The sequence below is a fragment of the Balaenoptera physalus genome, assembly GCF_965194825.1.
Source record: "Balaenoptera physalus genome assembly, chromosome: 11".
Classification (NCBI taxonomy): domain Eukaryota; kingdom Metazoa; phylum Chordata; class Mammalia; order Artiodactyla; family Balaenopteridae; genus Balaenoptera; species Balaenoptera physalus.
The window spans coordinates 99,581,477-99,597,443 of NC_138896.1; positions in this window are offsets into that span (position 1 = coordinate 99,581,477).

Below are 15,967 nucleotides of genomic sequence, written 5' to 3' on the forward strand. Positions count from 1 at the left end.
CTCATCTGTGAAATGGGGATAGTGATGGCATCTGCTTCTTAGCATTGCAGTGAGGATTAAACGAGTTAATTTGTGCAAAGTTCTCATGGCTCCTGGCCCATAAATGTTTCCAGTATTATGTTTTGAAAAAATCTCCTCAATGCTTAGTCTGGTATCAGGCGACTGGAGTAGTGTTTGTCGCAGAGTGGTCCATGGGCCGCCTGCATCAGAATCACTTGCGCCAGAGACAATGTTCAAAATATTTAACCCCAGAAAAGGTGAGGAACTCCCCAAGTCAGAACTGACAGCAGTTACAATTGGAGAGGCCCATCCTATGCCAGGCATCAACCCAGCGACCCTGTGGTTTCTGAACCATGCGGATCTGGGAAAGATCGGGGTAACTGAGGTGGCAGGGGACACTCAGATGTGGTCAGTGACCATCCTGCTTTTGCCAGGATGTGGAATTTTCATTGTTGAAACCGAGACATTCCTAGGCAAACCTAGGACAGTTGGTCACCTACACTCAGGTCCTTTGGGGGCAATGTCTGCTTACCAAGTGGTTTAGAAATATGTCAGTGTTTTAACAACCAGTGGGGCCACACCAGTGCCTACTGGCGGAATGTCAGCCCTGCCTGGGGCCTTATGAAAATGCAGATTCTGGGTCCAACTCCAGACAAGTTGAATAGAATCTCCAGAGCCAGGAAATCTGCATTTTTCAGTGTGCCCTCCAGGTGAGTCTGGTGGTTGTGTGTGTGTTGCTTTATGTCCAGGGCTAGCACAAGTAAGTGCTCAGTAAATATTTCTTTGAAGAATGGATACATGTCCTAGGGTCGTGAGAAGACTCCAGTGTGATAGGGCTTGGGCTTTGTACCTGGACTAAACTCAAATCCTAGTTCTTTTCTTTATCAGTTGGCCGATCTTGGGTGAGTTAATTGACCTCTCGGAGATCCAGTTTCCTTACCCAGAAAAGGACATAATAATAGTACTACCTTATACAGATGTGTGTTAACCAAAATAATATACATAAGGTAATTAGCCACAGTGCCTGGAATAGAGTAGGTGCTGAGCAGAAAGTACCTATCACTCTTGCTGTTGTTACTATTAATAATTCTCTTTTCTTTAATTCAGCAAACAATTGCTGAGCTAGGTCTCAGGCACAGTGCCGGACACTGGGGTTTCCAAGATGAATAAGAAATGGGAATTCCCTGGCAGTCCAGTGGTTAGGACTCTATGCTCTCACTGCCGAGGGCCTGGGTTCGATCCCTGGTCAGGGAACTAAAATCCCATACGCTGCATGGCGCGGCCAAAAAGGAAAAGAAAAGAAAAGAAATGCCTTGCACCTTAGAAACACATATAAGCAAATGTGCCAGACACAGCAGTGATGTGGCATCTTGCCATACATACTGTTGGTGCCCCAAGTGCCTAGTCACCGAGCCAGGAATCAGGAAAAGGGACAGGTGACATTTAAGGTTTGGGAATGCCTGGAATTTGAAAAATGTAAGCACTTTCAGTGAAGATGTAGCCATGGGAAAGGGCATGCCTTATCAGGAAAGGGCTTGCAGTTCAGGATGCCTAGAAGCTACAACTCATGGTGGAGGGACAGGCGGGTGGCATGATGTTCATGGAAACGGCCAAGCCAATCCCGGACTATGGGCACCATGCTTGTGGGAAAATGAGAACCTGACTAAATGTCTACATGAGCATTTGGTTGAGTGACTTGGAGTCCACCCCTGTCTTAGGATGCACTGCAGTTCTTAAAAATGAGGTGATAGGTTTAAGACGGGGAAAGATCTTCAAGATATATTTCTGAGCAAACAAAGCAAGATACAGAAGAGTATGATCCTGTTTTTTTGGTATTAAAATAATAAAAATGACTACCTTCATTCAGTTCCAGCCCCATCATTTATTAGCTGCGTAATCTTGAGCAAGATTCTTAACTTTGATGTGTCTCAGTTTCCCAAACTATAAAATCAGGATAATGAAAGTCACTTCTCCATTGAGTTATTGTGAAGATAAAAGAAATAATGACCCACATAAAGCATTGAGCCTAATTCTTAGCACGGATGATGCTCTCAATAAATAATAGCTACTATTATTATATGTGCAGAGAAAAAAGTCTGGGTCCGTATACATCAGAATAGTAATAATAACTCTCTCTAGGTGATTGAATTATAAATGATTTTAGTTTACTTCCTGCCTGCCTATATATTCTAAATTGCCATAGTGAACATAAATTACTGGCGTAAAAAGAAGAAAGAAAATGGGCTTTGGTGGTTGCCCTGTGCATAAGGTAAGCACATAGTAAATATCTTTACAATAATTGAGTGGACATTCATATGCCCAGGTCATACAGTTTAGGAGACTTTATTCACATCAGAATATAGTTCTTTACTTTTCAAATACTTCAACGAGGTGGGAAAAAAATGTAGGTAGGACATAAAAACAAGTTTGGCCAAATGCTGATACTTTCTGAAGCTGAGTATTGGGTACATGAGGGTTCATTATACCATTCTGTTTTTGTGTATATTTGAAATTTTTTCATACTTAAAAATTAGAGAAAAAATATATAGTTCTTTAATGTACCAAGGATTACCACACTTCAAGATTTAAAAATAAATGGTTCCCTAAATTCTTTTGGTATTGTTTCATAAATCACTTACTAAGAACTGAAACTTTCAAATTTATAAGCCATTTTCTATTAAAGATTCAAAGATAAAGATCAGGTTTTACATCAATACCAGTTCTATTGGTGAGAACTCTTAGATACAAGTTGCAGATATTCAAATGAAACTGGTTTAAGAAAAAAAGATATATTTTAGCTCTTATAAATAAGAGTCTTTTGGCTTTCTGAGGGGCCCGGATGATTTAATCATGCTTCTCTCTTTCTATACAATAAACGAGATGGCTGCCAATGGCCGCAAGGTTGCAATCTGAAAGAAAGAGATCTTTTCCAATGGCTCTGGCAAGAATCCCAGGGAAGCTTCTGATTGATCAAGCCTGGGCCATGGCGCCACCCTTGGGAGGAGGTTTCAGGCAATGGACTGAGTATGTTTACCGTGGAATAGAATGAAGAGTGGAACCCAAAGGGAAAATGGCCAATCAGACCAAAAAACATATGGTCATTATTCATGAACAGTCAGGTCCCTTATTCATAGAGGAAGGTTCTGTGTAAGATTCTTTGACTTCACTGGGAGAAGAGTGCTACATAAATGCAAGAAATTATGATTTTGCTGACAGATCTGGACCGCCATCCAGGTTCCCGTCTTCCTGGATTATGAAGAGAAAAGAAGCAGAAGATAACTACTGAAATATTGCCTAGTGATGAGACATTAAGTTTGTGTGTCATACAGTAAATCTAGCTGTTAGTTCTTGTTCTACCACTTATAATCTTCAGGTCCCAGTTAACTTTTTGGTAAAATTAGAGAGTTGGCTTTGACGATTTATAGCATCTCTTTCTCCTCAAAGATGCAATGATCCTGGACACCTCTACACCTAAACAAATTCCGCCAGAATTTTAAAGTAACTCTCATTTGCAGAGACCCATAGTTTTGCAAATAATATTGACCTTCAATGAGGAGTTTCATAGAATGAGTTCTTAGGAAGCAAAGAACATTGTTTGTTTGTTTTTAAGTACTTTATTTTTCTATTTTAGGTTTTTTTTTTTCTGAGTATACAGGTGTATGTTAAGTGGACCAAGAATTTTTGTTTTTGGCCACACCGTGCAGCACTCGGGATCTTAGTTCTCTGACCAGAGATCAAACCCGTGCCCCCTGCAGTGGAAGCGTGAAGTCTTAACCACTTGACCGCCAGGGAAGTCCCGAACATTGTTTATTGATTACCCACTGTGCCAAACCCTTTACATAGATTATTTCATTTGGCTTTCACAATAATTCTGAGAGGTAGGGAAAATAATGTGCTCCCAGTGACATCCATGTCCTACTCCCTGGAACCTGTGTATATGTTAGGTTACATGAAAAAGAGGTATTAAGGTTGCAGATGGAATTAAGGTTGCTAATCAGCTGATCTTGAGATGGGAGTTTATCCTGAATTATTCCACGGTAATCACAAAAGTCTTTATACGTCAAAGAGTGAGATGGAAGAGTCAGAATCAGAGAAGATGTGATAACAGAAGCAGAGGTCAGAGTGATGCAATCGCCAGGTTGAAAGACAGAAAAGAGTCATAAACCAAGGAATGCAGGTGGCCTCTAGAAGTAAGAAATGGATTCTCCCCCAAAGCCCCTAGTAGGAGCACAGCCATGCAGACATGCTGATTTTAGCCCAGTGAGACTGATTTTGGACTTCCGGCCTCTACCACTGTAAGATAATAACACATGTGTTGTTTTCAGCCACTCACGTGTGGTAATTTGTTGCAGCAGTCCGGGGAAACAATTACAAGTAGGCACAATAAACCTAATATACTGAGGAGGACACAGTCATAGAACATTTCAGTGATTTGCCCAAGGTTACCCAGCCACTAAAGGGCAGAGCCAGAATTTGAGCTTGAGCATATTTGTCTTTAAAGCCCACACTCTTAACCGCTGCGATGTAATCTTTGAGTACCATGTTTATGATGCAAGGTTGGGCTGTGCAAGCCACAAAGAAGCATAAGAACATAGGGCTTTAATCATTCCTCGGGGAATTTATGAACCTGCGAAGGGTAAAGCAACCCGACAGAATTAATAATTACCTTTTATTGGAATGACTGAGTGCCAGGCACTTCACCTATGTACTCTTTGCACTGTTACCTTTATTGTGAAAAGGAAGGATGTTACCATCTCTTATGGGCTAAATTCTGTCACCCCTTCCCCGCCCCCCAAATTCATATGATGAAGTCCCAAGCCCCGGTACCTGAGAATGTGTCTGCATTTGCACAAGGGCCTTGAAAGAGGTAATTAAGGTAAAATGAGGTCATATGGGTGGGCCCTAATGCAAAATGACTGATGTCTTTAGAAGGAGAGGAGATGAGGGTACAGACACACACACAGAGGGAAGACCATATCCCCACAGGGAGAAGGTGGCCACTTACAAACCAAGGAGAGAGGCCTCAGAAGAAACCAACCCTGCTGGCACGTTGATCTTGGACTTCCAGCCTCCAGGACTCTGAGAAAAGAAAAGTTTGTTGTTTAAGTCACCAGCCCCAGCAAACCAACACACCATTCATAAGTAAATGGACTTACTGTACATATCATACTAGAAGGCTTGTTTACTTGGGGTTTGAGGGACTAGTTCTAAACCAGGACAGTGGAATCCAGGAGTGACTTCTCCACTCTAGCCAATCAATTTCCAGCTACTTGAGCAGGTGCAAAGTCTGAGTCTCAACACTCCAGGAGGGTACTGTGACCTCCCTTCCTGTCACCTGAACTTCTCTTTACCCCTCTCCATCTTCCAGACTCCCTGGTCCATTCGGTCTCTTTACTCCCTTTCTTCCACCAAAAGTCTGGTCTTTTCTTTCAGTGAATCTCTATCGTGGCTTCTCTGTTTAGTTCTAATGATGGATGGGGTGTGAATCTTGAAGACTGTGTAGGGAGGGGATAAGAATTCTGTACAGTAGTCTGGGCTTAGAGTGAATTATCTAGAAAGAAATCAGACTTTTCACATCACAAGGATTAAACTTCCATTAGTATATCTCTTATACCTCCCCTTGCCTTCTCTGTCAGAGCCTCTATTCTATTATTTGAATGCATCAGTTAGATGTGTATCAGTAAGGAAAGACCAGATTGTGTTGCAGTAACAAACATCACCCCCCAATGTCATTGATTTAACACAACCAAATTTATTTCTTATGCTATGTGTATAATGTTGGCTGTAGCAACCTCCCTTTATCATAATCACTGGGGAATTCAAGTTGATGGTGGCCTTGTCTATTTCCTTGATGGCTCAGACAGGTAAAGAGGATGTGGAAAATCATACTGGCACATACAAACCTTTGCCTGGAAATGACACACAGCACTTCTGCTCACATCTCATCCAAAGCAAGCCAAATATTTACATCTTATGTCAAAGGAGGTAAAGAAGTGCGATCTTATCATGGGCACAGAAAGAGACAATACAAATAATTGCAAACAACCCTGATAAGGTTATCAGGGGGTCCGCGTGGGGGTACTTTTGACTGCAAATAACGAAACATCTGCCAGAAGGGGCTAAAACAAGGAGGAGATTTATTATCTTATATAGCAAGGGGCCCAAATACCCCAGAGTTGCTGGCTTGGTTCATTCACTGGCCCAACACCATCAACCAGCACCCAGGTTCCTTCTGGTTTCTGCCCTGCCATTCTCAGTTTATTGCCCTAACCTCATAGGCAGGCTCTCTTCATGGTCCAAAGACGGTTGCCTTCTCTCAGCTATTACATACAGATGACAACACCCAGAGATAGAAAAGGAAATATATCTGTCTCGTATCCTTTTTCTCAAAACAGTGCAAACCTCCCCAGAGGCTCCCCAGCAGATTTTCCCCATCTCATCACCCGGAATTGTATCATGTGCTCTTGTCTAAACTACCCACTTGGCAGGAGGCCTGAGAAAGCCAGGGCTGGCTTAAATGAAACAAGATTTATTTCCTAGGACTGCCTAGCGGGGCCAGTACTCCTTTTTTTTTTTTTTTTCGGCCGCACCATGTGGTACGCAGGATCTTAGCTTCCCGACCAGGGATCGAACCCGTCCCCCCTGCAATGGAAGCGCAGGGTCTTAACCACTGGACTGCCAGGGAAATCCAGGGGTTCAGTACTCCCATCCCATAAAATAAAGGGCATGGACACTCAAAGGAGAATGAATCCAGCTGGGATCGTGTTTTTAAGACAGAAGGGGTGTGGAATCATAGTTGGGTAGAAAACTAACAGTGTCTGCTGCCCAAGGCTCCAGGAAGGGAGAGGTGAGTGCGATAAGGTGAGAGGGAAAACCATTCTGCCTTAAGTGTCTGATCTCACTGAATATTTGCATCAAATTTATAACCTAGATTTTCTTGTCCTATCTCACAGATAAGAAATGCGGCATTAGAGAGTCATAGGTTTCTCTGATTCCAAAGTCCTACTTACTCCACTTGGCCTGGCTGTGTATCCAACAAGTACAATTACAGAGTGGAAGGCCAGAATTAATTTTTTTTTAAAGTCCTTTGGGGAAAGCAGAGGAGGATGCAGTGAATCCTCACTTTCAGTTAATCAAAGATGAGTCCTGTACAAATAAGCTATCCGGAATCAAACTGGCTAATGGCTGAACTCTCTTATTGACGTCAACCCAAGATTCCTTTTTAACTAGGGACAAATTTTTTATTAGGGCCCTTAAAGTAAAAATTGACATCAGTTTAAAATTCAGCCCTGCCCTCAGCCTTTGCTGATAGACCCACTGATGAATGTCCTAAGACCCCAAACTTAAGAATCCAGTTGGCCAGGTAGAGAAACAGGGCAGGCAGCTCTTAGGAGGCTCTGGGGAAGAACAGGGCAGGACCCACCAGTGTGCTGGGCTTGCTTCCGTGTTGGACTCCCTAGCCTGCCCTGAGTTTGCTTGCTCCCTGACTTAAACCTGGACACTTGACTTCAAACCTCCGGCCAGATCATAAAGAAGCCCAGGCTCTGGTCCTGCCCATACCTAATAGATAACACTACTCTTTACGGAGGCCCTCCTAAGTGTCAGGCACTGAGTTAAGCACACTGCTTGTACCACTGCACGTAATTCTTACTCCAAACCCTCTGAGGTGGGTGGCTTTTCCAGGGATGCATAAATGGAAGCTCAGGAAAATTAAAAGTGATCTGTCCAAGGTTGCAAAGAAGTGGCCAAGCTGGGCTTTTATCTCAGGTCTGGTTGCAAACTTAATGCTCTGAACTGCTGTATCCTACTTCCTCTGCTTACCTGAAGAGCTTGATTTTATTTTAAAATCCTCTTGAAAAGTTTACCAGGTGGATGTGGATATGACTATCCCATATCAGTTTGGAGAAGTTACACAAAACTTGTCCCAAGTTGCACGGCTAGCTAAATGGTGGAGCCAGAATTTGAACCCAGGGCCGAATGCGTCCCCACACCCAGGGGTCCCTCCATCTGTGAATCGCTTGCCCCCTGTACATGAGCTGGTGATCCCAGCATCACCCACTCCTGAGTGACCTTCCACCCGCTTCTTCATAAGAGAGCAATTGCCATATTTTAAAAATCATGAGAAAAAGGATTATGCTTGACATCACAAGCTGCTTTTGAGATATATACATGTATAAATTTCCCCCTCTTTGAAACAACTGCAAGTTTTCTAAAGGAGTCTTCTGCTGTTAAAAATGCCGCATCCATTTTCCCAAGGCCTCTTCAGGTCGGCATATTTAAAGAAGACTTGAACTTGTCACTCAGCCCTCACTTTGCATGAATCATAACAGGACCCTATGTGGGGAAACAGCTTAGTTCTAGGAACCGGTAATAGAAGCTGGGGTTTGTCACCTTCATGGGTGCATCTCAAATCCCACTTGGGTGCTTGTCTGGGGCCCATGTGATGGTGCACCCTTGACCCAGGGGGATCTGAGCAATTGGGCAACGGCCACCTCAGCTGACAGATGCCCGAGTCACACACACAGCTGCCTCTGTGGCCAGACCCCGGGCAGAGGCCAAAGAGTAAGGAATCTTCAGAGGGATGGCCTCTCCTCTGTTTCAAGACAGTATTTCTAAATCAGGGATCATAACATAATGACAGTAATAAAAATACCTGAACACTTATCTGTGATTATTCTCATTGGTGTTGGTGCTGGTGTTGCTACATTAACTAGCTGATTGAACAATCAAAGTACCTTGTAAGTTGCAAGTATTCTTTTTTTTTTTTAAACATCTTTATTGGAGTATAATTGCTTTACAATGGTGTGTTAGTTCCTGCTTTATAACAAAGTGAATCAGTTATACATATACATATGTCCCCACATCTCTTCCCTCTTGCATCTCCCTCCCTCCCACACTCCCTATCCCACCCCTCTAGGTAGTCACAAAACACTGACCTGATCTCCCTGTGCTATGTGGCTGCTTCCCACTAGCTATCTATTTTACATTTGGTAGTGTATATATGCCCATGCCACTCTCTCACTTCGTCCCAGCTTACCCTTCCCCCTCCCCGAGTTGCAAGTATTCTTGCAATAAAGTGCAGCGCTTAAGAGCTCAGGCTGTGAAGGCAAAGAGACCTGGATCTGACGCCACTGTCACCTCTTGCTGGTCCTGTGAGTCCGGGAGGTTACTTCAACTTTCTAGGCCTCAGTTTTCCTCATCTGGAAAATGGAGAGGGTAATATCAATAGCATGTGTTCCATAGAGGGGCTGGAAGGATTAAATAGGATCATTTATGTAAAGCAGTTAAGAGCATACCTGTTGGTTCAGAATGAGGGTTCGGCAACTGGAGGTGGTAATTAACTATTAGAAGTGAGATGCTGGGAAATTGCCATTTCTCTGCCTTCAGAAAAAGCTGGCCTTCTAGGGCCAACTGTTCTCTGCCTGTACTCTGTAAGCCCCTAAAAGGATCTGAGCTTCCCATTAGTGATGATACAGAAAGAAAAACAAAGAATGAAGAATGAAGTGATCTCTGGAAATGAACTACAGTTTCTCGCCCACGGTCCAGAAAAGGTGCTCAGGTGTCTTGTTCGGCAGATTTTAGCTGGCGGAGATCTGCACGGTGGTGGCGGGATGGTAGAGGACACAAGGAAAGAATCTGTTTTCTCACCTTTTCTTTTTCAATGTATTTTTTATTGAAGTATATTTGAATTACAATGTCATGTTAATTACTGCTGTACAACAAAGTGACTCTGTTATACATACATATATATATACATTCTTTTTCATATTCTTTTCCATTATGGTTTATCACAGGATATTGAATATAGTTCCAGCTTTCATTTCTGCCTGGGACTTAGTCCTGAACGTATTTTCTCACCAGCAAGATCAAAGGGATGGTACACGTGACATCACTCAGGGTGTCCTGCTGGACAGCAGGGAGAAGGGGACACAAATCCAAGTATTTTCTGCCATAGCCACTTGTGTTTGAGAGGAGAGGATGGCATTCATCTTTGCTGTGTGCTAGGCCTCGAAATAGGGTGACAAATTGCTGCCAAATGAATATTCAACCGGAAATGTCAGTGGCCTGGCTTTCTTAAGAGTTGAGTTTCTCTGTGGATCTGATTATCTTTCAGGACAAACCCAGTAACCCCGCTCTGAGTTTCAGGGTCTCTTCTCTTTTCTCCTGACATCTACTGAGTACTAACCGTGCACGAGGGCTAGGCTGCATACCCCAGGATATGGGGTAATGGACTTGACGTGGTGTCTGCTCTCAGGAGTGTCCAGGCCAGTGGGAGAGGTGAACACCGAGCAGATTCTTACACGCACAATAATTGTCCTTGCAATAGATACCAAGAAGGAAGAGGCTGGAAGGGGCAAGGATAATAAGGAAGAGGGACACTGTACCTGGTCTGGGGGTTCAGGGAAAGCCTCTCCCAGGAAGTGATGTTTGAACCAAGACTTGAAGGGTGAGAAGAACTCAGCCAGGCAAAGAGTGACTGGTGGGGCTGTGGGTGGGGAAGTTTAGCATTTTCGAGAAACAAGGAAATGACCAGTGTGGCTGGAGCCCAGAACGCAGAGGGGAGAGTGACGTGACCTGGAGCTGGTGTGGGGGAAGGAGCTAGGGCTGGCCTACTTTCCTCTCACTTTGCACGGCTCCGTTTAGTTCTGATGTATGGGTACAGTTCCCAGGCGGGAGGACCTGTCGTGGGGTCGCAGGTCTGCAGGCCAGCACGCTCTTCCAGGTCTGGCTCAGGCCTCCTTCCCGTGCTTCGCAGCGCCCCGTGGCTGTCTGGCCCCAGTGCCCTCCCTCCCCCACGGTGGGGCTGCAGGACTTTCTCCTGGGAGCTCGGCAGCCCCTGAGTGCTGAGACCAGGGCTGTCCTCACTCAGAGATTTCGGGAGCCCTGCTTCAGTCCCCCGGGTGATCTGGTTTCCTCTTCTTGTACTGCCTGTGATCTGGTGTCCCAGTAGAGAACCAAGTCCGCACTTCCTACCCCAGCCCCAGTACCTGGTCCCTTCATAACAGTGAGAATGGCTGCCTTTCACACGGCCTTCTGAGCCGGGTCACTCGACCAGGGCTGAAGTGTGGCTCCTGCGTGTCAAGTTCTCTGGCTATAAAGGGGAGCAGAACTAGACAGAGTCCTACTCTGGAGCAGCTTGCAGGCCACCAGGCACCATGCTCAGTGTCTTCCCTCTGATCCCATCTGATCCCCACTGCCGTTTGTGCCCATTTTACAGATGAGGAGACAGAGTCAAAGAGAAGTTAAGCAGCTGGTCCAAAGTCACACTTGTCAGCAGTGGCAATGCCGGGATTTGAACTCGTCTGATCCCAAAACCCAAGTTCTTAACCAGTGCCCTCTATTCTCTCCACTTATTCCTCTTTGTCTCTGAAATTCTGGAAGTGTCCTTAGGCTGTGATTCTTCTACAACTGGGACTTTGACTGTGGGTGCCTTGTGGCTGCTCCGTGCCCCATGCTTTCCCGTGGCTGCAGCTCAGCCTCCTGTTCTCACATGCAGGGCCTCTCTCGGTCCCTATCACCTGCTGGCCGAGTTCCCTCCTGTGGCCAGTACTGTGTGCTCTTTGGAGCCAGAGTGTCACCTGCTGCCTGGGATTCAGCCTCTCACTCCCGGGAGCAGGTCTGTTCTTTCCAGAGCCGTCATCACTGTCATCAGTTCTTCTCAGGCCCCACCACTTGCCTGCTGCTGACCCTTTGATGCCCAGCTGGGTGACAGGGGACAGAGTAAGTGCTGTAGTAACCCAAAGAGTGACCCAAAGACCTGGAGTTCTCCTAAGAGTTGTGACTTCAAGGAAGTGTTTCTCAAAGGGGATGGCACATCCTTAGAGGATGTTTCCTGGTGACGGTGCTTTTGGTTTTCAGACGGATTGCAGGGGTTGCGGGGATGGAAATGAGGAAGTCTCACATCCTCCTGGCTTTGGGGGCCAGTATGAGACAGGCCTGCGGAGCAAAGAGTTGTCCTGTGTCCCCTCAAGATTTGAAAAGCCCCACCACTGACACAGGTGAGAACTTATTTTTCATTATCTGAGCATAGGTCCTAACTCTTTTTTTCACATAAACACAAACACCAGCATGGTTTTAATAATCACCACGCTTCCCAGGAATGCTACTACTGTGTAAATGGAAGGAAGGCTCTAGCAGTTTACCCAGAGCTGTTCACCATCTTGGAAAATGATGTCATTAATGGCTGTATCACACTTGGGATCTGAGTCACCAGGGCCACATAGTTGCATCAGTTTTCATTTATAGCTATTTCATTCATGGAGAGTCTGTGTATGCTTATCTAGCCCTTATTTGGAAATAGCAAATATAAAGCAAAACAGTTAACAACATTCAGTCGAATATGGTCTAGTTCCTCTGAAATCCAGATGTCATCATTAAAAATAGGTGCAAACGTTTGACTACTCACTGATTCTTGAATCATCTGAGCACTGTCATATTATAAAATACTTATTATACTGTAAACTGTATTTTTTATTTCTCCCTTATATGACAAAACAATATATTGATTTTTAGAAATTTTTTGTAGGTAGATTATACCCGGTGTGAATTACAATTCAGGAGAGTAAGGACAATGTTACAAAAATATTTGTGTTAAGAAAAAGAGGTTATGGTGGAACTATGAACTATAGCTTTAAGAAAATGCGAATGACTTTTTACTTTTGGTGCCAGAATTTATACAGCAAATAAATGATCGTCCCATCCAAGCTTCCTCGGCAACCAAGGACTTACTTTAGTGGTTGTTTTTGCTCCAAAGACTTTCCTAGTCTTCTCCTGGAACTGTCTCGGAGACAAGGCAGGATTTTATTTGCACTCCTCCCCCACCCCCTAGCCCCCTTGAGAATTTTCTAGGGTTTTGCTCACTGAGGAAGCTTTTGATATTTGAAAAGAGCCAACAGTTTTTCAGATCAAACTGTCACGACCAAGCTGGGTGATGACAGTCTTGGTCACGGGCTCTGAGATTTGGGGGCAGGCATTGTGTTTCATTTGTCCTTGCCTCTTCACCCCACCACTGGTACACGGCAATAGTAGATGCTCAGTATTGAGATGAACCGAATTTTGTCAACTATGTGATGTGAACTAAATCGATGCACACGTATCATACTGAATTTAAATAATACAGCAGTGTGTACTGGGGCAGAAAACAGAACCTGGGTTGCTTTCTGGGTGTCAGTGAAAACATTTAAAAGTTGGTATGTCATGGCACAGTCCAGTAAGAGGGGACGGGGGCTGTGACCAGCGGGTCAGCCCGAGTTGGTGCATTCCAGCTGAAAATCAGCCCTGCTGCTCCCAATCGTTTTCCTTGGGAATCCCAGTTTCAGAGGAGTAATGGCGCGTTTTGAAAGTTCTCCTCTCCTTACAGTAAACACTGTTAACAATTCAGCGAGTCTCCTTTCAGACTTAAAATACAGTCGGCGCTCCTTATCCGTGTATCTGCGGGGTCCGCATCCACGCATTCAACCAACCACAGAGCGAGTTGAACCGAGCATGCGGACGCGCGGGTACGGGGAGCCGACTGCGCTTGCGCCATTTTATAGCCAGGAAGTGAGCGTTCGCGAACTTCTGTGTCTGCCCGGGGTCCTGGAACCAATATCCCGCGGATACCGAGGGGCCACTGTGTTTCCACGGAAGGAGTGTGTGTGTGTGAGGGAGGTATGTTCAGGGAAGGTGAGAGAGAGTGTCATGTATTTCTTCCACTTGAAAAATGAGATTATATCACAGTACTGTTCTAAAACGCGCTCTTTGCCGCTTTCTGTATCGCAGCCCATTTAGAACCACGTTGTGATCAAATGCTTGGCTCTGGAGGAAATTCCAAAGCAAGAATGCCAGAGGTGTTTTGAAGTAAGAAAGACAAGAGGACGATTTTAATTAAAAATATGCCTTCAGATATGAGTTCTTCTGAATGCCATTGTTCCCTCCTCTTTTGAAACGTACTGGAACTTTGGAGCTGGTAGCTTTGAGTCCAACCTCATTTATAATTGGGGTCAATGTTCTGAAGGATGAAATAGTGTGATGGTCTAAACACTAGAAGAAGAGGCCTCTTTAGACAGAGTAATCAGGGAAGGCGTCTCGGAGAAGGTGACCCCTGAAAGGCGACCAGAGATCATGCAAAGGCCCTGAGGGGAGAGAGAGCTTGGTGTGCTTGAGGAACCACAGGAGGTGTAAGAGATTAGTGACCAACCATAAAAGCCCTGGGATGCAGGAGCCTGACCTTGTAGGGTCTTGTAGGCCTACATGAACTTCCTGATAAGAGCTTGGATTTTATTCTCAAGGGAGTGACGTACTCTGATTTGTTTTTTTTGGGTTTTAAAAAAAATAGATTTATTTGTTTATTTATGGGTGTGTTGGCTCTTCGTTGCTGCGCACGGGCTTTCTCTAGTTGCTTTGAGCGGAGGCTACTCTTCGTTGCGGTGCGCGGGCTTCTCATGGCGGTGGCTTGTCTTTGTTGCGGAGCACGGGCTGGCTCTAGGCGCACAGGCTTAAGTAGTTGTGGCATACAGGCTCAGTAGTTGTGGCTTGCGGGCTCTAGAGCGCAGGCTCAGTAGTTGGTGGCTCACGGTCTTAGTTGCTCCACGGTATGTGGGATCTTCCCGGAGCAGGGCTCAAACCCAAGTCCCCTGCGTTGGCAGGAGGATTCTTAACTACTGCACCACCAGGGAAGTCCCTCTGATTTGGTTTTAAACGACATCTTTGGAGAATGTGTTGGAGAATAGCAAGGGTCAGAGCATGGGGACCTGTTAGGAACCACTGTAGTTGTCCAGGCAAGAGAGGGTGACAGCTTGGATGAGTGAGATGTTGTGGACACAGAAGTAAATGGATTCAAGATCTCCTGAGGTGGAACCACCAGGATTTTCTGATGAAGTGATGTAATGTGTGTGTGTGTGTGTGTGCGTGCACGCAGGCTAGGATTTGGACCTGAGTAACTTTGTGTATGGTGGTACTATTTCTAGAAAGAGGGAAGATGGGGGAAGAACAAGTTTGGGAGGCAGAGGGGTCAGGGAAGTGAGAGTTCCTTTTTGGTCAAATTCATATCGAAATGCCTTTTTGACACCCATGTGAGATACCAAGTAGGCAGTTGGATAAATACATTAAGAGTTTTACGGATGGGTCTGTCTGAGGAGGCAAATGTCAGAGTAATCCACATTTAGATATTATTTAAAGCCAAGGGAGTTGACATTGGAAGGTGGCTGTATTTTCCAGTTTTTTAAGCGACTTTATTGCAAAGTTTCTGAGTGATAAGAAAAAGAACTTAAAGAGAGGGAAGAGAGAGAACAATTCCAATTTTGTCTATAGCCTTTGTCTTGCAACAGAACAAGTGTTTGGATTTTGCAGGCTCCTTTTTTAGCAGGGCCTGGGGATGGCACACTTTTATGAGACATGGGGCACACACACCACCTGCTGGTCATTTCTTGGCATTTTCCAACACGCCTTTCAGGGCAGAAAGAAGTTTTCAGTTCAAGTGTAAGATGCCATGGGAATACTAAAGAAATCAGGGTCAAGGTTGCTGCCCTCCGTAGCTAAGAGGCTCCCACTGGGAGACCACACATGCCATGGGTGTGGTGGAATAGTGAGTTTGGAGCAGAGAGAGCTGGGTTTGAATCTCACCCTTACTTAAGCCAATGGCAAGGCTCTTGCCTCTAGACTGTAGAGCAGCATGTCCAACAAAACTTTCTGTGTTGTTAGAAACGTTCTACATCTGTTCCGTTCAAGCTGGTGGCCACTAGCCACCCCTGGCTGTTGAGCCCTTGAAATGTGGCTGGTGTAACTGAGGAGCTGACTTTAAAAATTCTAATTACACATATATACGGAATCTAAGGGGAAAAAAAAAAAAAAAGAAAAAAAAAAAAAAAAAAAGGCCATGAAGAACCTAGTGGCAAGACGGGAATAAAGACACAGACCTACTAGAGAATGGACTTGAGGATATGGGGAGGGGGTGGGGTGAGATGTGACAGGGTAAGAGAGTGTCATG